Consider the following 20,440-nt stretch of genomic DNA (forward strand, 5'->3'; position numbering starts at 1 on the left):
ACTATTTTTGTTTCTGATTGTTTGAAGTTAGTATTCATGAGTAATATTCAACATCTATTTAATTTGTTTTCAGTATTGAAGGCATTGAGAAGTGGATTAACAGGGGAGGAAAAAAAAAGGGAAGTTGAAGAAAGCAAAAACAATACATGGGATCAAAAGGAAAGCTGTAAACCAAGACAATAGTTTCAAATAAGATGCAAGAATCATCACAGAAGAAAAAAAAAAAAAAACCACAGAGAAATACACTTACTAGTATAGGAAGACTTAAATATTACACAGTAGGCACACTGGAAATATGTAGCAGAGGCAAAACTGAATAGAAACAAGACCGTAAAAGTTATTATATAAATAAAAGCAAAAGAACTCATCTTTTAAACTGCGTATGTAGTTTTTCTCTTGTGGTTGTTTAGATCCAGATACACACTTTTTTCTTGGTTCTGTTCGAAAAATGTTCTTTACACTTGAATAGGTTAGCTGATAGTTAAGGTATAAAAACATAGTGGCAAACATTTTAAATTGCTACAAGTTTCTGGGGAACAGAGCTTTATATAGAAAAGGAAGATGTTTTAGTATTAGGAAGAGGAATTTGAGTTATTACTTAGAGTAGACCAAATCCAGGGAAGCTGTTTGTGTGATCATGCCAAACCAAGGTGAGAGCTGAAAGAGCTTGTGTAAAAAATGCATGATTATGAAAATCTTCTTAGGAAGCCAGAAAGTCTTGTGAAAATTAGATGTATATAATTTACTGAAGAATTTATTACGTTTAGTTAAAAACATCAGTTGATTCAGTTGCAGCTTAAAAAAAATCCATATAAAAGAGAGTTGTAAGCTTAAAAGTGAAACATACTTCATTCTGAAATATTTGTGAGTTTGATATTGGTATTTAAAATGAACCTAAACATAATGCAAAACACCATTCTTATTAAAATAATAAGATATCTTTGCTGTCAGAACAGGTGATCAAAGGTGTTTGTGTGTGAACTGTTGCTACGAAGCTGTTAGAAAGGAGCAAGATATCTTAAGTATTCACCACCTGATTTCTTGATAAATATATTAAAAGGGAAAAAAAAACCCAAAATCTAACACCACCACCACCTCAGTCACTAAACATTTTCTGTCATGTCTTCTAACTTTGTGCTGAGTTCACAGAAATTATTCCTATTCCTGTAATACTCCCTGAGGGCTCATTGAACGCAGTCTTTATAGCAACACGCAGTAGTCTGGCATAGTTTGTGTGCTGTATGATAACAGGCCTTTTGTTTGGATATCAATGCAGAAACTTTAGAAAAATATTTCAGCTTCCAGGTCTGAAGTTTAATTTTAATCTGATGTCACCTTTGTCAAGTTCAGAAGAATAATTATTTTCTGGAAGTTCTATGTACAGGGTATGTTTTCATACTTTGATACTGATTTTGTGTTTTTTTTTCTTTCAAGAGATGTTTGTTAGATTGCAGATTGGCAAATTTATACTCAGTTACTACAGACCTTTCTTATCAAAAGTATAGTTCCTGAAACTCAAAATTATGTCATTGTAAAGGACCCATTTCAAGTTCAGTGAGAGACTTCTTTGCAAGTAGCAGTTTGCATTAATTCTGGAATCAAAGTATTTTGTTTTTATGTGCTATTCATAGCCCTTTTGCATTTCATTATCATAGTTACTATTTGTAGGTCATTAAGAGCATAAAATACAGATTCATCAAAAGAAGAAACAAAAATTGTCCTGAAACTTCCTTAAGCTCCTGTAAGTTGGGCAGATGTCCATGAAATGCAGAGGGTGGGTTTTTTTCTGTGAAACACTGTCTTTTGGGGGAGAACATACTCACAAGAACCTGATTTCACAGCAGACCTCTTGAACTTGTAAATTTTTGTCTAGCTCAAATAAAATTCTTATTTTGCTCAACTTCATGGAATTTTGGGAAGCAAAGGCAAATAAACCTTAAACAAGAGAACAGTATTCACTTCAATTTTAGTGGATTTTATTAATGACTTCTTTTTCCCCCCTTCGTCTTCTATATGTGTTACATGTGTAAACTACAAACTACTGATTAGGTAGATACAGATTTGCACAATTAATATTTCTTCAGTGGTTGGTTTGGGTTTTTTTGAGAATGAAGCTAGATTGGACTTGCCTGGATGAAAAAAATTTCTCGCTCAGGAGGCAACTGTTAACACCATCTTGCATTTTTAAAATTTTTTGTATTTCAGCAGTCTGAATCTGCAGAAGTTGAGAGCTTTTTTTTTTTTTTTTACAGCATTCCTGTAACACAGGAAATGATGAAAAGTTAGGTGATGAGAGCAGATAAGCTCAGATAAAAATGTGGAATATGATTTAATACTAACTTCTCTTTTCTTTAAAGACTTATTTAGCTGGCAAAGAAAGACTGAATTTCCTATCAAGAAGCAGACTTTTCATCACTTAATGGTAGACTGTAGAATTAATTTGAATTTTGCAATCTGTTACAGATCATGTAACAAGGGTTCTTTTTTGTATGTATTGGAGTAAGAAAACTAACTACCAAGGTATTATGTGATAAAAAATCAAATTAATGCAGTTAGTGTTAGGTGATTATAAATAAATTTCTTTTTACAGTGGTGTGGTATTATCTCTGAAATATAAAAAGGGATGTTTCAGTTTGTTTATGAAATCAGGTTTAAGTGTGCCATAGCTCTGTTGTGCATCTTCTGTGTTTATGCCTGGAAGGAATTTCTAACGTGAAAGTACTTGTTTTGTGTTAGTTCAAAGGCAAAGGGAAAGGGTAAGGATGAATGTTAAAATTACCTTAGTAAATATTTTGTTTTCATGCAAAGTGGATTTTCAAATCATAGGACTGCAGTGTGTTAAGTTTTAGACTTCGGATTTCTATGGCTGAAGCTGAAGATTCCCGTAGTAAATACAAGCATTTTTACACAAATATGAAAACCTCATTTTTAATTTTATAGACATTAGTGAAGAATATCTTGCTGCTTTAACAAACGTTCTATTAACCTTTAACCACTGTACTAGAAGTAGAGGATTTGATACATGCCTTCCCAGTGGTAGTTTATTCCAAATTAAGTATTTCTAGTGTCCAGCTGTGGTAGTGACCAGGAAGTAGGCTGTGCTGTTTTTTGTATAGCATCTTTTAAAATACAGCATTTATAAAGTAGCCTGCCTGGCTTTGCTTTCAGCCTGAATGAGAAGCAGGAAAGCATTTAAAAAATGAAAAATGCTGGGGCATAACTTTTGTCTTCCCACAACAGGGGAAGAACGTAGCGTATTCATTTAAAAAAAGATTAATATACAATAAATATGGAAAGAGGCCTGTGAAACAGAGAAAACAAAACCAGATGATTTCTCCTACTTGTGTCTGTGGGTGAATTAAAAGATGATAATCTCTAAAGGGAAAGGCTTTGAATATCTGTTTTCTTTGTCATAGGATTTTCATGTGTGAATAACCTGCCTTTCAATATCAAAATAAATTGTTTCATTAAGAATCTAAATGATTTCTTTATGTATAAAAAGATTTTAAGTGCAGGTAAACTGCTTTGGAACATAGATCACTAGTTAGACGGTTCTCTAGCCCTCCTTCTTGCCTCCTCCACCCTAGGAAAAAAAAAAAAAAAGCTGCCCAGAAGTCACCAGGTAGGGTAATTTTTAAATTGATTTGGAGAATATTTAAAAGATTTGTTGTCTTTGTCTGATTTATGAATTGTACTGCTTAGTGTTCAAATCATATGCTATCCTGAAATCGGTTTTAGTCTATTACAGTGGCATCATGTGCTTCAACGTAATTACATGATGATAGTGTTTAAGCCTTAGGATGCCTTGTGGGGAAGTAATGCAAATAATTATCTGTGCATCAGTGCAGATTAAAAAAAAAAAAAAAAAAGAAAAAGAAAAAAAAATCAATACTGCTTGGTGGTAGTTTTGTGTATTCCAGTTAAAGATTTTATATTTGACTTAAAGTTCTGAAATTGTTTGGAAGTAGGCCATCTCATGCTGAGATGAAGCATCAGGCCATTTTAAATTAGATACCGAGCATGCTCATATCAAGTACCCACTCTCTTAGATTTTGCAGCGTGTGTCTCTGTTCCCTGTTAGTGGAGCTGTCATTCTACTGAAGTAGAGGAGAGCACAGCATGCCCTTTTGTCATCTTCCCATCAGTGCACATATGATTTCTCTTGGAACTGGAAACTTGATGTGAGACAAGCCTTGCTGTTAGATCACCAGTATTTTTGGTGAGTCAATATTCATCTCTTTCCTTTCTAATGCCTTTTAGATATCTCAGATAAAACTCAGCTTCATACTTGTCTCTGTTCTCTAATGATGGTATCTTTATGGTACGTATGCATTAATTTCTTTACTGGAGAAGAGTTGCTTTTTTAAAAGGAATGCTAGGCTGTTTTGCTCAGAAGTCAAAAAAATGTGTATGTATCTTTTTTTCATCTGACATCAAATTAGCTAACTATTCTAAATATAGCAACAGTTCTTCAACCATCACTTCTCAGTCATTTTTCATTTTCTTTGTTCTTAGTAAATTGGTTTAAAATCTAGGTTGGTTGGTTTATCTCATATTTTAGAGGGAGATTTAGTAGTCTTGCAGAATATAATTTTATTTATGTAAGACAATGCTGAAGGATATTTATAGTATTTGGTTTCAACACAAATTGCCAAACAGGGTAAGTTAACTGTTGTCATCTGTTAGTTTCGCTGATAGATATACATGTATTTCCTTCTTTAACCGGCTAAGAAATAGAAAAAGGCATAATCATTTATAACTTAGATCTTACATATATAGAGATTGGATATAATAGGAATTTCTGAACAAATTTATAGTCTTCATAGTAGCTAAAGTGAATGTTTGATACAGCTTAACATTTAATTAACTTTTATTCAACTGTGGGAAGGCAGGATTTATGATGTGAAGCATTATCAAAGCTTAGTTCTTGCACTTGGTTTAAAATTTTTTTTCCTCCAAAAGTATCTGCAAAATATGACTTTTAAATTCTTTAATGCAATGCATTTAGCTTGTAGCAAAACCTCAGTTGACAATGTATTTTTAAAACATCTAAACTGGGATTGTAAAAAGCAGTGAGTGAATTGATAAAATCTGACACCACCACCACCCCCCACCCCCCACCCCCACCCCCAAGAAAAAAGTTGGTTCCTAATTACACTTATCTCCCAGTGAATAAAGATGATTTAATATCATGGTTGAACTTCTTGTGTGTTTTAAAGTTTAACTTGTGACATACTAAATACTTCCTAGAATACAATTTGTTGCTGGATTGAGGTTGGAGGTCTTAATTATAATACAGTCACATAGATTTTTTTGGATTGGGAGAGTTGCTTGTTTTTACAAGCAGGTACTCTTTATCCTGTTGTGATTGTGCACATGTACTTTAAATAGTCCTCTGGATAAAAGATTTGAATTACAATGGGATAAACTGCTTGTCAGTGAATTCACTGTGCCTGATAAAAGAGATTCTTGCTGAACATATAACCCCTGTTATGATTCCGACTGACCTGATTCTTTGGAGTAAAATCAATAAAACCTTAAGCTTTTTCATTGCCTTGACAGTCAAAGTTGGTAGGGGGCAGGATGGAGAGTGGTGTGTGTGAATCTTGAGTACTTGAGCAGTAGTTTGCTTGATCCCCTGACACAGGGTTCTCAGGGGGAATGATCTAAATGGGTGTAATAGATGAGATTTTTGTTAAAGTCTGAGGATAATGCATTTAATTGAGGCCTTTCTGTGGCAAAGCCTGTCATAACCCATCAGAAAACCTGCACTTTGGCTGCCAAAACAGGGTTCTAGCACACGGCCCTGACAACTGATGAGAGACAATGAGGGGTAACTGCAAACCTGTGTCGTGCAAAATATATTACTGTTCTGACTTGTTATCTTCAAAGCATGTTATTTCTAATACTAAGTTTTTGCTCTTATAACTAGAATATGTCATTTCATAGTGGTGGTGCTTTCAGGTGCCATGAGCTGGGTGTCTTGGAGATCTGGAAAATGCTATAAAGCTGCACAGATTTGCCATAGGACAGCTTCCAGATGAACAGCAAACCTAGAAAACTTAACACCTTTTAGGAAGGGAACAAAGAGATGAGAAAGGTAAAGACTTGCAGAGCAGGTAATGGGAATGGCAATATAAAGAGGAACAGAATTGTAGAAGGTGAACGTGTGTAAAGCAAGTAGCATTTAGCTGTTTTGGCAGTGTTCCTGTATCAGTGTGAGCATGCAAAAATGTGAGATTTCTGGTTTGGATTGATGAAGAAATTTTGACCTTGGTGTGATTTTCCTGAGATACCCCTTTGAAATAACTTAAGATTAAAAGTATAAAAAGTTGTATTTTAAGGTTTTATAAGGGAACAATTGTTAGTCTCAGGGAAAACAGAAGTTAAACATATCGAATTAAGTTATTTTTACAACCTTGATCTTGTTTATTTTAATCTTCAGAATAATGTTTATCCTTTCCTTTGAAGTGCTTACTCTTGTTAGTTTTCCAAAGAGGAATTCTTATATTATAGTTACAAAGGTTAACTGAAGTTTTACAGGCAAGATGCTGTCTACCCTGCAGTGCTGCTCTTGTCTGTACCCATTTTATGTAGCATATAAGTCCACATTTTGTCATGGGTAGCGTGCACAAAAAATTGCCTTGTGTTTGTAATCGTAATGGTGATTGCACATAACTAGATGAATTTGAGATCTTAGAGAGCCTGACACCTATATATTTATTACCTTTTGTTTTGCTGTAATTTTATGGTGTTAGTTTTGTTGATTTCTTTATTTATGTGTATATATATATACACATACACACAGAAGATGTGCAGGGAGAGTGAATGTGCGTAAGGGCTGCTGGTTGTACAAGCTTTTCCCGAATGTGTTTAAATTACACTGAATTGAGAATTAAAATGAAAAAAATAATTAATTCTGTTTCAAAGAATGATATGATTCAGTCATTGTACACAGGCCAGTCATCATTAGGATTTTATTTTATTGGGGATCAACATATTGTAACTTGCAATAAAATACCAGAGTGTAAAGTTTAAGTTCTTACCACTCTGCAATGTAGACCTACCTTTCAGATTTTCAGAAATTCTGGGTAGGTCTCTGGAAGGATCTCTGAGGTGCCCATTGATGTGACTGGCAATATGAGGCATGTAATGCACCTTCTTCTATTATTTTTTGAAGAAGATAAAAAATTTATTCTGTTTTCCACATGAATAAAAAGTTACTGACTTGTGGTGCTTTTTCACTAGGAAAGCAGTATACCTGTAAGAACATGACAGTGATTTTAGTCATTTTGAGGAAGCACCACTGCTGAAATAATGTTTAAATGAATTTTGCGCTGCTTGAGGTTTTTTCACATGTAAAAGTTTGTACAGGACTAAGGAAAAAATCAGAAAAGGATGTGAAGGTTAGGGATGTGGGGTGAAGAGGAACGTCTTGCATATACACCACTTAAGCTGCCTGCCAACTATTTTTTGAACAATTAAAATTTTTTGGACATAGGAGGCTCAGTCTTTTTCCATTCATGTTGGCTTCTAAATGAAAGATTTTACTACTGCTGACAATTGCATCTACTCGGTTCATGTGCCAGATGGAGAGCCTGTCACAATTTTAGACTGAAGGTTGTGTCTAAAAACTTAGTCAGCATTCTGCATCAAATCTTGACCCATTTTAGACACCATGCTGTAATCTGGTACTTTCTAGAGAAGAATGGCATTTTTTAGTTTCGTTTTTTATGGAGTGGAACTATGTTTCACAAGTATGATCTGAAATTACTTTTCCAAATGAAAAAGAAACTGCACACCAGTACTCATTTAAAATAATTGGCTGTAATGTCAGCATCAGGTCTGAGATTTTATGGAAAAATAAAGAAGACGTTATTAGTTCTTTCTATATGTATATAGTATAAGTTGAGAAAACAGGTTTGTTAAAGTGCAAACCTAAAATGCTGTAAAGTATTTTTAAAAAATCTTCAGCATTTTTGTACCAAGAGTAGAAATGTAAAGAGTTGGCCAAGTCCTTGCTGAATGAGCAGAGAACTGTCTGTACTTTTTCAGTGCACTGAGGTATAAAACGGGTATTATATACAGTCTAATTAAATGCTATGAATTTTAGTAGATTTTAGCTGTAAATATAGTAGATCATTGCAATTCAATAATGAATAGCTATTTAGTGGGAGTATCTATCAATAAAAATTTAGAAAAGTTTTTTTTATAAAGTAAGTGCTGGTAGCTTTGCATTTCCTAAAAGATGACCAAGAGTAAAATAGTCCTTTTTGTAGGTCAGACTTTCCAGTCCTCAAAAAAAGCACAGGGAAGAGAAAAGGGCAAAAATAAAAAACAAACAAACAAAAAAAAGGTGGGGGGGGGGGGCGGGGAAGTACAGGAACGTTTCTCAAAATAGTATGTAAGTTTTAATTTTTTCCTTGAGTTTTCAGCACAGTACAACATCACTTGCCTTATGTGTATACATGCATCCATATTTTTTAAGAGAACCTGGGATACTGTTTTATGCTCTAGAGTACATCAACATTTGAAATATTTTTAGGATATTTGGTCTTATGCATACTTAAATACTGTGGTAAGGAGACAATAGAATGGTATTTAAACATCTCAGTGGCTTTAAGAAAACTAGAATTGAATCGTCATCTTAAAGCTAATCTGAATTTAATGGAGGTGCATGCCATACAGTGATTTACTTGTTTGTAAGCTAGTCGCAAACTGATATTCTTCCAAAGCATGACCATTGAATTAAAAGTTAATTTTTATATACTGCAGGACATTTGAAAGGGATTGTATGCAGTTCATGTTTTATGTTCTTGTCCAAACACTTCAAACACCAAAAGGATTCGATGTTCTGTAGTTTCCCTTTTGTATAGAAATGACTAATAGTATTTCAGTATTTTAAAGTTTATTCACAAATCCGTCTGCATTTACATTTCAGATGCTTCCATTTTAACTTTTGGCTTTATATATAATAATGTGTGTGGGTTTTTTCTAAGGAATTACATAGGCATCATAATATAACCATGTTGGTAGATAATCTGTCATTTGCATTTAAATAAAGACGTTTTAATTAGTGAAAACATGGTGTTTGGTGAAAAAAAAAAAGTGAAAAAAACACTTAGTGGAATGACATTCAAGCTGTTGATAGAACAATATTTGCTATGGAGTCTTCTTACAGAGGTTTCCTTTTTTTTTTTTTTTTTTTTTTTTTTAGGCCATATTAACTGTGACCCATGATTTAATTAAAGGAGGTGTTCAGCATATGATGGAGGTTTTTGAGGGAAAAATGTTCTGAGAATGAAGAAATGAAAAAACATTTTCAGAACTGTCATTAAAAACCAGGAGATCAGTACAGTTTTGAGCACTTGTACCAAATAGAAATTTGTCTGAGGCAAGACAGTGTATCTTACCTGGCAAATCTTAAATAGATTTTTTAATTTGTTTTTTCACTGTTCTGAGAAGTAGTATTAATTTTTTTTTTTCCTTCTGGAGAAAATACGCTAAGGTGTCAAAGTTGTTGTATCCTAGCAAAGAATGAAAAGGCATGACTTAAACAATGCCATTTTCTGTAATGCCATCTGTTTCATCCCACACTGCCCAGTACTTTTGTTTTCTCTATGAGCAAAGAGAAGACAGATATCTTTAGTAGCCCTCATGCTGAGGCTGTCAAAATAAGTACTTTAGTGCTGCCTTTGAAAGTATCTCAAAGTACAGCATGATTGCAGCTATAATGTGTTTCCTGCAGAGGCGGCTTCAGTTACCTGTCTGGTATAGTCTGGCTGCTGCTCAGTGGATCACAGCAATGCCAGTGGGAGGCAGGATTTGCACAGAGGATGAGGGAAAGAGGAGGTCGTGTGAATCAAAGGAAATAATTGTGACTGGTGGAATTTCACCAGGTCCTTAAAGTTATATCCTAAGCTGTATCTTGCAGAAATATCTGTAAGATGTAGCTCGTTACAGATCTTCATTGGTCAAGAAGGAGGAAAACCAGCTACTGAATAGCTTACTTGAGCCCTTTGGAAAGCAGTTAAGACCTTTCTTAACTGTTTTCTAGACCTAGTGAGTTTGATTTTTAAGACTGGTACTTGATAGGTTGAGGCTCAGTTTGATTTCTGACAGCCTTAATGATCAGGATAAGTTGAGAACATTCCCCACAACCTTCCATTACAGCATTAGGATCTCACTATTTCAGTTGTATTTAGTTGCTTTAATGATGAGGAGTATATATCATGATAGTACAAATTGGAACTGGAAACAGAGGTTTAATTAACCAAGGTTGCATAGAAAGTTTAATGAAGCAGAAAGTAAAGCCAAAGGGCATATCCCTGATGCAATTAACTTGATGTTGTGATCCCTGAATAACTGTCAGTGAAATACCTCAGGTACTGAAATGCATGTCAGGGCAGAGCTGCACTTGGCCCCATAGGGAGGAAAGCCAAATAGCCCCAGAGAAACATTTTGTTCAGGAGGTTGGACTGTTTTTGAGATTTTAGCTACCAGCTTTGCATTATCTCATCTAGAAATTCCAGATCACTCACAGCCCATTCTGGTATCTTAACATGCCACTGCCCTGTAACATACTAAGTTTAAGGTCTGTACTTCATCAGTTTGGGACCATGATCACTAAGGTATCCTTGCCCTTTTTCTGTCCTGTAATGATTCTTGTTTGCAGGATATATTGAGATCGATAATTTGACCCACTAGATGTGGGGTTTTATTTCATTAACATGTCTGTGTTGAAATCAAGTAAGAACAGTGTAGATTTTGTTTAAACAGAACTATTAAATATATTAAACAGCGTGGGACTTCAACAGAATTAGATTTATTTAATTTCTTTTTTTTTTGTTATAGTGACACATCTATTAAAGCAGCAACATGTCATCTTCTGACAACTGTGTTGAAGTGATGTTGAGAGATTCTGACTGCAGTCCCCTCCTCCATTTTCACATAAAATTTCTGAAAACCTCTATTGCATCTATGTAAAGCTGGAACAAAGTCTGAGAACTGTATGAAAGAGTAATAACACAGCAGTCAAGTGAATAGAAGCTAAAAGATGTTGGAGTGACTGCAGTGTGAGTGCATGTGGGTGTGTACATATGTGTGTATGCAAGTTTAGCCAGTACTTTACATTAACCCCCACCATGTTGTAGTTTCTCTAGCACTAGACTTTCTGTTCCAGAAAGAACTTCAGCTTCCCAGACTGTGTATTTTTTTCTCTTATTACCTCCATGGTTTTGTTTAAATGATTAAATGAAAATGGTAGAGCATGTCATCTATGTTAGAAACAGAATCCAAAAACATTGAGTAAAAAAGCTTATAACTTTTAACTAGATGTTTTTTCAGACTGTGCCAAATTCTTTGTGACTCTGAAAATGGTTACCAGTAATTCTGTTTCTGTCAATGTTAAATTCATGTTTTCTGACAGGCAGTATTCACTTGCATAGCCAATAGATATGGATCATCAGAACTTATTCTGCAGAGCTGAGCTGTTCAAAATGTGGATCTTGGTATAATTGTTGGAAAAAAATGTGCTGTCTTAGTCTTGAGCACTGAATATTTGATGTCCTGATTATTTTTGAGATATCAAAATAACTAACGCAATTTTGTTTGAGGTACCTCAGTGGAACATACTTGTGGAAACTGTTCCAGTGAAGCTAAGCAATCACTGGGAAAGTATGAACACTTTCAAAATCATTGAAAGAGAGTGGGAGAAAAATTCTTACAAAGCTGCTTCTTGCGCCATTGTCCTAATCCTCAAGGAAAGTCTGCAATATGCATTTGAATGGCAAGCATGGGAAATTCAGAAATCTATTAGATCTTAAAACTCATTAAGTCAGTGGTTTTATACCAGGTAATTTTCTTGTCTGCTTCAGCTAATCCCACCATTTAAACACCTTCCCCTTTAGGGGGAGAAAAAAAAGGAATAATAGTAATTAAAAAAATATTATTAAAAAATCTTGCTCCCATCTACTGGGCTCTGAAGTCCTCTTCTCAGCTGGTCTGATAAACATACCTAATTTCCACTCAGCATGATGGTTTTCAGCTTTCCTGAATTGGTGGGCATTGCTGCCTTTGCTTCAAGCTTGAGCAATGGGTCTTGCTTTGGAGTCCTGTAACTCATTTCCAGTGTTGTCAGTAGATGTAACAAAAGATGCTGATCCTTGTGTAAACCTTGCCTTGCTGGCTTCAGTGCTGCTTGTAGTAATGCTAATACCAGCATTTGACATGATTACTCCATGTGGCTAGCATTCATTTTTATTGACAGAACATACTCTTTCTAGATGGGTTGGTCAATTCATTGTTTTGTTCCTCAGAATAAATGAGGGATGTGAAGGCTGGCTAGAACTGCTTCATGACAGTCCAAAGACTTTGACTTAATAGCACACAAAAACATCAAAGTATGCAAAGATAATGGAAGTTATTATTTCTCTGTGTTAGAAGTACAGGGGTGGTACAGGAATCCTTGGAAATAAGTGAAAGAACTCCAACCTAGAAGTTCTTTAGAAGCATTTTAAACCATATTTATTGTAAGATCCTTTGGGATCTAATGATCTAATCTATTAGATAACATTGAATTTGTGTAAATGTTGCACACTTAGGTATGTTATATTTAAAAGAAATGCAGCATGTAGGTTGTTTTCAATATCAGTGTTAGAGAATTTTTGGATTGCTTAAAACCTCTGGTAAATTTAAGAATTAGTTTTTCAGTTAACTTTCTTAACTTTTACTTGCCTCCAGTGGCTTCAGCTTGGACCAGTGAGATTTGATAATTTATTTTCTTAAATACACTGTTTAAAGTCTTGTGGTAAAGTTTTAGTCCTTCACATGTGGGTTCAGTATCTCACCTCACCTCATTCAGTGCATGAAATACAAAAGAACCCAAGGGATTTTTTATCATTCCTTAAGCTTATTGAAGGTGACTGATAAGTAATCACAGGATTACTCTGTTCGAAAGTGACACAGGTTGTCACTTGTCCAACATCCTGCCCCAAGTGGGGTCAGTCTTGAGCTCAGACCATGCTGTGGAGGGATTTTATCCTGTGTGGTCCTGAGAGCCCCCAAGGATGGAGACTCTACAGCTTCTCTGGGCAATCTGTCCCACCACCTGACTGTCCTGCATGACGAAGTTTTTACTCATGTGTGGTCTGAACCTCTCAGGTTTCCATTCATGTCTGTTGTCTCTCAACCTCTGCCCACACTCCATTGTGAAGTGCTTGCTTTCATTCTCCTCTCCTTGTAGGTACAAGCAGGCTGCTGTTAGGACCCCAATGCCATCTCTTCCCCAGGCTAAGCCACCCTCAGCATGTCCTCACAGGACCACTGCTGCAGCCCCTGACCATCTTGGTGGCCCTCTGCTGAACTTGTGGCAGTTTGTCGATCTCTCTCGTTTGAGGGGGAACAAAACCGGACATGGTCTTCCAGATACGGCCTAACAAGTGCAGAGGGGACGATCCCCCCTCCCCGCGAGCTCCGGGCCGTGTCCCCGCTGCCCGTCCCGGGTGACCACTGGCCGTCCCTGCTGCCGGGGCAGGGCTGGCTGGTGCCCAGCTCGCTGCCCACCGGGCCCCGGGGCCGCTCGGCAGAGCTGCTCCCCAGGCCGGGCCCAGCCGGGGCGGCTGCCGGGGCTCGTCCCCCCGCAGCTCGGCTCTGCCTTCGCCCTGCTCAGGGACACTGGGCCCTCGGCCTGGCAGGGTCCTGCTGGGTGGCAGCCCCCACCTGCAGATTGGTGTCATCTGCAAACTTGGTCTGATCCACCTACTTTTGTCATTTTCTTGAAGGCTCTTGTTCTCTCTGTTCCACATTTCAACTTCTGCATGTTGTGTTTTTGAACCCATGTAGACTATCTGGCCATCTCTTGGCATTAATCCAACCGGATCATAGTCTCCAGTTAAATCTTTGGTCACTGCATTGGATGTTGGCTTCAGTGTCATTCCCTGTGATTTATCGGGGTTTGTGCCATCTGTTGGCTTGTCGCTGAGCCTTCCCTGGGTGTGTGTAGGTCAAACAATACCTTATCTTGACCAAAACAACAGTCTTTCCAGGTTTTTGGTACTAAATAGAAAACAAATTTGTCAGAGGGTTGCCACAGCAAAGTAGCTACAGTGGCGCTTATTAATAAGGGTTTGCTTAGCTGCAATATAGCACATGAGGCTTTGCAGGAAGCTTTTCGGTCAATATCAGGTCAATTTCGCCTATCAGAAAGTTTGAAATGTTACATGTTAATGTTTAGTGGCTGCCTCTCTTACACTGTTGCTAAATGTTGCAGTTCTGTTGAAGCAGCGACTAGACTGCAGGTCATGCCCCTTATGCTTGGCCGTGGCTGTTGGCTTCTCAGGGAACTGGGATTTCTGAGTCTTAAATTAGAAATCACTTTTCATAAGCAGCGTATAAATTTCAAATAGAGGTCAGTTGGTTGTTAGATGAGGGTAAATTGCATATAAGGTACCAGTAAGATAAGCCAAAAGTATTTGAAGTAACGTAACTTTGCAGTCAGTCTTTGAATATAAAAGATTGCTCTTTACATAAGTGTTTGAGGATATGTCTTAGATATGCCTTTACTGTTAAAGTTACACTAAATGTCAGAATTACTTTCTAAAATACTCATTTGTTTCACCTTTCAGAGAACACTGTTCTTACTATGCTCACTTTAAAAGCTTACTGAAGCTTCTGAAAAGGGACACGTCAGAACACTGATAAGAATAGGCAAGTGATATCTGTGTGGCAGCAGCTCTGAGCTTTTTTTTTAACAGAAGACTGCTACTAATACTACTATCTAAAGTATTTTTGTGTTTAAAGATGGCGTTTTTATTATAACCTGGGAAAATGGCTGCCAATTTTAGGATTATAAATCAATTTAAAATCTCTTTTCATTATCAATGACTTCATATTTATCAGTTCCTAAAACTTTTTTTTTGTTTTATAAATATGGGTTCAAGATGAATGTTGATTTGGTCTGTTTGTTCATTTTTTTGTAGAATAAAAATCTTCTCTAAGTACTAGAAACTTTGTTTGAAGAACCTTCAAGAACAGTACTGTATGAGCAAGTGATGCTTTTTTTAATGGCCTCCTGGATTATTTTTTTTTTGCCACGGGGGGGAGCAGTAGGCTGTGACAGGCTTCAGGGAGATTGAGGTCTTAGTGCTGAGCTGTGGGAAACTGCGGGTCCTTCAGCTGGCACATGCTTGAAAATCTGTTTTACAGTGAATAAAAGTCCTAGATAATCAGGTTTCATGATTGCTTTTTTCTGAAGAGTTACATTCTGAATTTGGATTGGGTTAAACATGAAGCATATTTTAGAAAAATGAAGGAAAGAAAATACCCTTTACGTTATTAGTAGTATGAAGAGTAGATTGAGGCTGGTGTCAGCTTAAGTAGAGCGATACAATTATTCTCTGAAACTATTGGTTGCAGCTATGCCCAATGGCACGCTCCTTCTTAGCAGGAGAGTGCAATCTAAGTGACTACATCACTTGGATTGGGGTGCATTTTGCTTTAATAGAAGATGCTGTAGTTGAGAAATGTAAGTAATTTTTTAAATTAATAAGTGCATGGCTGTTGTTTTAACCAGACATTTGCTTTAATCCTGGTATTCCAGAAATAAATCTAGAAATAGTTTCCTTCCTCTAAAAGCATTGGAAGGGAGGAAACATTCATTTTCATTGTTTCTTTTCATTTTAAATGCATAGAATCAAATGCTGTAAGCATGTAAGGTACTTTAAACATGTTATTCTAGAAAGACTAACAGCTTTAAATGATGACTGTTTATTCCCAAGCTTATTTGGGGTTCATTCTCAGTGTTTATATATCTCATTCATTGAGCAAAAGTGTCCCACATGCTGTTGAGACCTTGTTTTCCCTGCCAAGGTTGCTGGATTGGTAATGTTCATGTGGTATGCAGGTTCTATTACATATCTGTAACCTGTTTGTTTGGGGCAGAACAAGATATTCCAGTTGCAAGCCAAGGCTGGGCTTTCCCTTTGGAAAGATTTGTTCTGTCTGTTCTGCCAACAGCAAGCAGTCAAAATTCCTACTCCAAAATTTATTAATTTTTTTTGTTCATTGTATATAGAGCTTAAACTAAGCAGAGCAAGCTTAAAGAAATGCTAGAGCAACACATCGGTGTTTTTGGTCATAGATTTACCGCAATTCCATGGATATAGTCGAAATACCAGAAGACAGCCAGTAGGTCCTGGAGCATACCAGCAACCTGGATTTCTTTGCAACCAGGACCAGTGAGTCTTTCCTATGAGGTCATTTGTTGTTCTACCTCTTCTTTCTTGTTTTGACAGATATAAGCTGCCTCAAGGCCACTTCCTCCTCACATTTCTTTTTTAAAGTGACATTCAGTTAAAAGTAATTTTCTGACTGGTGTTTGAAACAGCTATGGACTCTTATTCTAAGAACAAAAACATCTGAGGGTGCTGAGTAAGCTGTCAGGTGTCACAGTGAGACTTTTTTATCAGTGTGAAGAACCATGATGACTGGAAAAAGGCAAACATTACTGTTTTCAAAATAAAAGTAAGAAAGAGAATCCAGGGAACCTAAACACTGATCAACTTCACTTTTTTCCCTGGGAATGTTATGGAACAAATTCTCATGTAAACTATTTCTAGGCTTACGAAGGATTGGAAGGTAATTGGAAACAGCCAGCATGAGTGTGTTAAGGAAAAATCTTGCTTGACCAACCTGACTACCTTCTATGACTATCTCTACAGGTGAGGGGGGGAAAACAGTGGAAGCCACCTACTTTTAGCAAGGCTTTTGATGTATTTTCATGTAGTAGCCTTATATCCATATGAGGGGGTGTGAACTGGACAAATGGACTACAAAGGTGGGCGAAAAACTGATTGCACCATCAGGCTTAAGGATTACCAATCAATAGTTTGAAGTTTTAAATGAGGGACTGTTTACTAGAAGTCTTTCTCAGAGTTGATAATGGTGTGAAACTATTTTAACACTCATCAGCAAGTTGGGTGGTGAGGTGGAATGCACTATCAGCAAGTTCCATGATAACACCACCCTTGGGAGGAGAGGTTGGTATGCCGAAGGGAAGGGCGGTCATTCACAGAGACCTTGGCAAACGGGACAAGTGAGCAGACTGGAACATTCTGAAGTTCACCAAAGGCAAACATGCAGGTGGAGGAGCAGTATCCTGGAAAATGCCTAAACTGCAGTCTTTCATTACCTGCATGGGTTTTATAAAGGAGACAGACTCTCCTCAGAAGTGCCCAAAGAAAGGGCAAGATGCAGTGGTCATAAATTCCAGTAAAGTACATTCTAACAGGTGAAAATAAAAAGAAATAGTAGTAGTCAAAAAACAAACCACAAAGCTTTTGAGCACAGAGGGGCTATGGCATCATCATTCTTGAAGATTTTTAAGACTCTGCTAGACAGAAGCCTTTGCAACCTGATATGGTATTGAAATTATCTCTGAGCATGGGGAAGGACTTGATGACCACCAGGGGTCTTGGCCCAACTTATGTTTTTGTGGGAGTCTCATTTATATGGAAAATCTTTTTGGCTTAAGGTTTTTATATAGCATAGCGCTTATCCTGAGACTGTCCATAAGACAGCCTGTTGCAGTCATCACAAGCACATTCCCTAAACTGTATCTTTAAAGACCTTAGTGATAACATGAAAATAAAACCTTAAATTCCATGTAAAATACAGGTAAGCTTACGATGTGGTCATCTGTACATATGTGCCCAAAGCAATTTTATTTTCCCCTGCTCCTTTGACCCAGTTAGGTTTTGTCTTTATATTGGCTTGATGGGGGTGGGGGGAGAAAAAAAAATTCTTCTTACTTGAAAACAACAAATTAGGTTTACTGCAACAGTCCATACCTGGGATAGTATGCTCAACAGTGCCAAATTGTGACTAGTTGTCCTGCTTTGATTCATATTTTCAGGATTAATCTCAGCTATCTTACATTTTTATGATATTAAACTGTTTAAAATTCTGTGCTTCAGCACTGAGTGCTCTCTCGTTTTGCAGGCTGTTCAGAAGTGGGGAGTTAGATTTTTGTTCTGAAGTAATTATTTTCATTTTTTACTAAAATCAAAAACTGGAGATTAGCAGGAAGTTGTAATTTAATACTAAGTTTTTCATCCATTCAAAATTAGCCCTTACCTGATGGTAAGCTACCATGTCTTGAACCTCATAGTTCTCTCTCCTAGTTGCTTTGGTCCTGCTTGTCTTTGTCTTCAAACATCATGTGCTGATGCTTTATGAAATCTTAACTCTGAAATCAGGGATGGAGGCTATTAATGAAACTTAGATGCTTCTGGAAATAGCACGGCTCTTAGAAGGAGAGGCATTAATGCTGTGGAACTAACGGGAGATCAGTTACTTCTATAAAGGCTGTTGTTTGTTAACAAAAAAGGAGGAAAAGATTACCAACTTGATTTCAAGCAGTGGGTCAATTTTATACATGAAACGTGCAAGCAAGTGAGAAAGGGAAGCGTAGTTTTCAGTATTGATCACTTAACACATGACTGATGGTAAAACTGCAGTTTTCCAGCTGATTCCTGGACTGTTAACTTTTGGCTTCAAGTCTCATATTCCTTACCTTTTTGGAAAAACCTCTGCTCAGGTTTTGCACTCCAGACTTTTGCCATTAAGTGTGACAGGTGAAATTGTTTCGAAATAGGTCACTTGCCTTAAGGGTTAGCGCTTGTGGATTTTGACGCCAACCTCCTTCTGACACAGAAAAGTTGTATGATCTCACCCATTAACAAGACCAGCCTCATTTAACGATTTTTTTATTTCCAGATTCTATATCTTGGACAACCTTCATCTGTTTGTTCTAGCCTCAAGCATTATTTACCTTGTCTAGTGTTTTATCTTTCACAGCTTAGAATCACCTTTATGTAGTGTAGTCCTGCTTCATACTGCTTGGCCAGGTGAGGCTTATTCCTGTAATCTCTCTTAGAATGAGTGGTCATACTGGCTAATTATTTGTTTCTTTGTTCTGGTTTAAAGTAATGGTATAAGTAATTTACATAGCTGTGCTACTTAATCATATTCTGGCTCTTTTGTTTTTCGACCTTTCTCAGGTTATGGACCCATTAGAAAAGGGGCAAAAGCAGTTAGTGGGAAGTGCAGATTTTCTCCATGTTTTACCATAGAAGTAGCCACAGGACGCAGAGGTAGAGATCTCAGGTTAGAACCATCCGTGTGCCTATAGGATGCCATTCACTTTCTTGTCTTTTAACAGCTATTTTGTTAGTTAGGGATATCACCTTACCATTGTACTCCTGAATTTTGTTCCATCATCATTGCTTCTTACCTCTTTGTTATCCATTTCTTTCTGTGTGAAACTTGTCTGTTTCTCATATTTTAATGAATATAGCTCATATGTCTGATGATGCCCCATGGCTTTGTCACCAGCAGACTTCATTACATATGCCTTTCTTTTTAGTTACCAATGAAAACACTAATTTTAGGTTAGTCCTCTGAACAAGATTGAATTCTCTAAGTAGTATTCTGTGCATCCATTGCTTCCTGATTTTGCATTTGGCTGCTTCTTTTTAACCAGTTTCTTCCCTGCCCCAATGGCAGCCTGTTCCTGTGGATTTATTTCTGTTAGTTCATTCTGCCTCCTGGCTCTCATGGCTGATCCTGTTCATATTGACAGATACTGCCAATATCCGAGGAAGAATATTACTTGGGTTTTGATCCCCACCTCAGCTAACTCCTGTTTTAACTGCTTTCTGACTGCGTACCAGTTTGGGTTTTTTTTTTCCAGTCCTTATTCTTTCTGTCAGAAGAATGTTTCTAGTACCTAACTTAAGTTGCCATTTCTCTATTTTGAAGGCCTGTATATTCTTTCTTGCTTGTTCCTTCATCCTTCCCTTAGAATTCCTCATCTTACTCATGCTGGTTCATTTTAAAAAAGTAGTAATTTACCTTGTGAATTTTGAACCTTTTGATGCAAGATTCTTCTCTTTATAGGTCACAGATAATTTCACTAATTAAACATCAAAAAAATTTCAGGCCTCTTCTGTACTGCAAGACTTGTACTGCCCTTAGTCTAGTTGACTGAAGGCTGTACTTGCCCACACAGTGCCCCTGTTGATTACTAACCAGCTCTAAATTAGCATAGTTGTTGGTTCAGGACTGTTGAAGATCTGTGGGCTGTCACATTTAAAGATGTGTGATGTTAATTTGAAAATATTCATGAAGATAATCTTTGATGTTTATGGTTTAATATGAAATATCTCTGTCCATACTGCAGTCTAAATACTGGGATTTGTAGAAGCTATCTGTCCCTGCAACTGCAACTCTAATTTTTACTTCTGCAAAGTGAATTTTCCATACTGCATTCGTGTCATCTTTTTGCTTTACTTTTAAAGTAGAACATTAGTCTGTGATTTTTCTTTCCGGTGTAGTAATTTCTTTCAGTACCTCTTTTATGATCATTCCTTTCCTTTCTGTG

General features: G+C 36.8%; 1 protein-coding gene across 22 annotated transcripts in view; it reads left to right on the forward strand.

The window, feature by feature from the left end:
- Nucleotides 1-20,440, forward strand: part of PLEKHA5 (pleckstrin homology domain containing A5) — a 168,726-nt gene that overhangs the window by 57,138 nt on the left and 91,148 nt on the right. Inside the window, exon 1 of one of the 22 annotated variants that reach the window (XM_027777162.2) lies at nucleotides 4,201-4,219. The exons of the other annotated variants lie outside the window; for them this stretch is intronic. The gene's annotated coding sequence lies outside the window, so the exon portion shown is untranslated. Of the gene's footprint in view, nucleotides 1-4,200; nucleotides 4,220-20,440 lie in introns of those variants that run through there. 22 annotated transcript variants of the gene reach the window in all.

Source organism: Falco peregrinus, chromosome 6 (assembly GCF_023634155.1).
Source record: "Falco peregrinus isolate bFalPer1 chromosome 6, bFalPer1.pri, whole genome shotgun sequence".
Taxonomy (NCBI): Eukaryota; Metazoa; Chordata; class Aves; order Falconiformes; family Falconidae; genus Falco; species Falco peregrinus.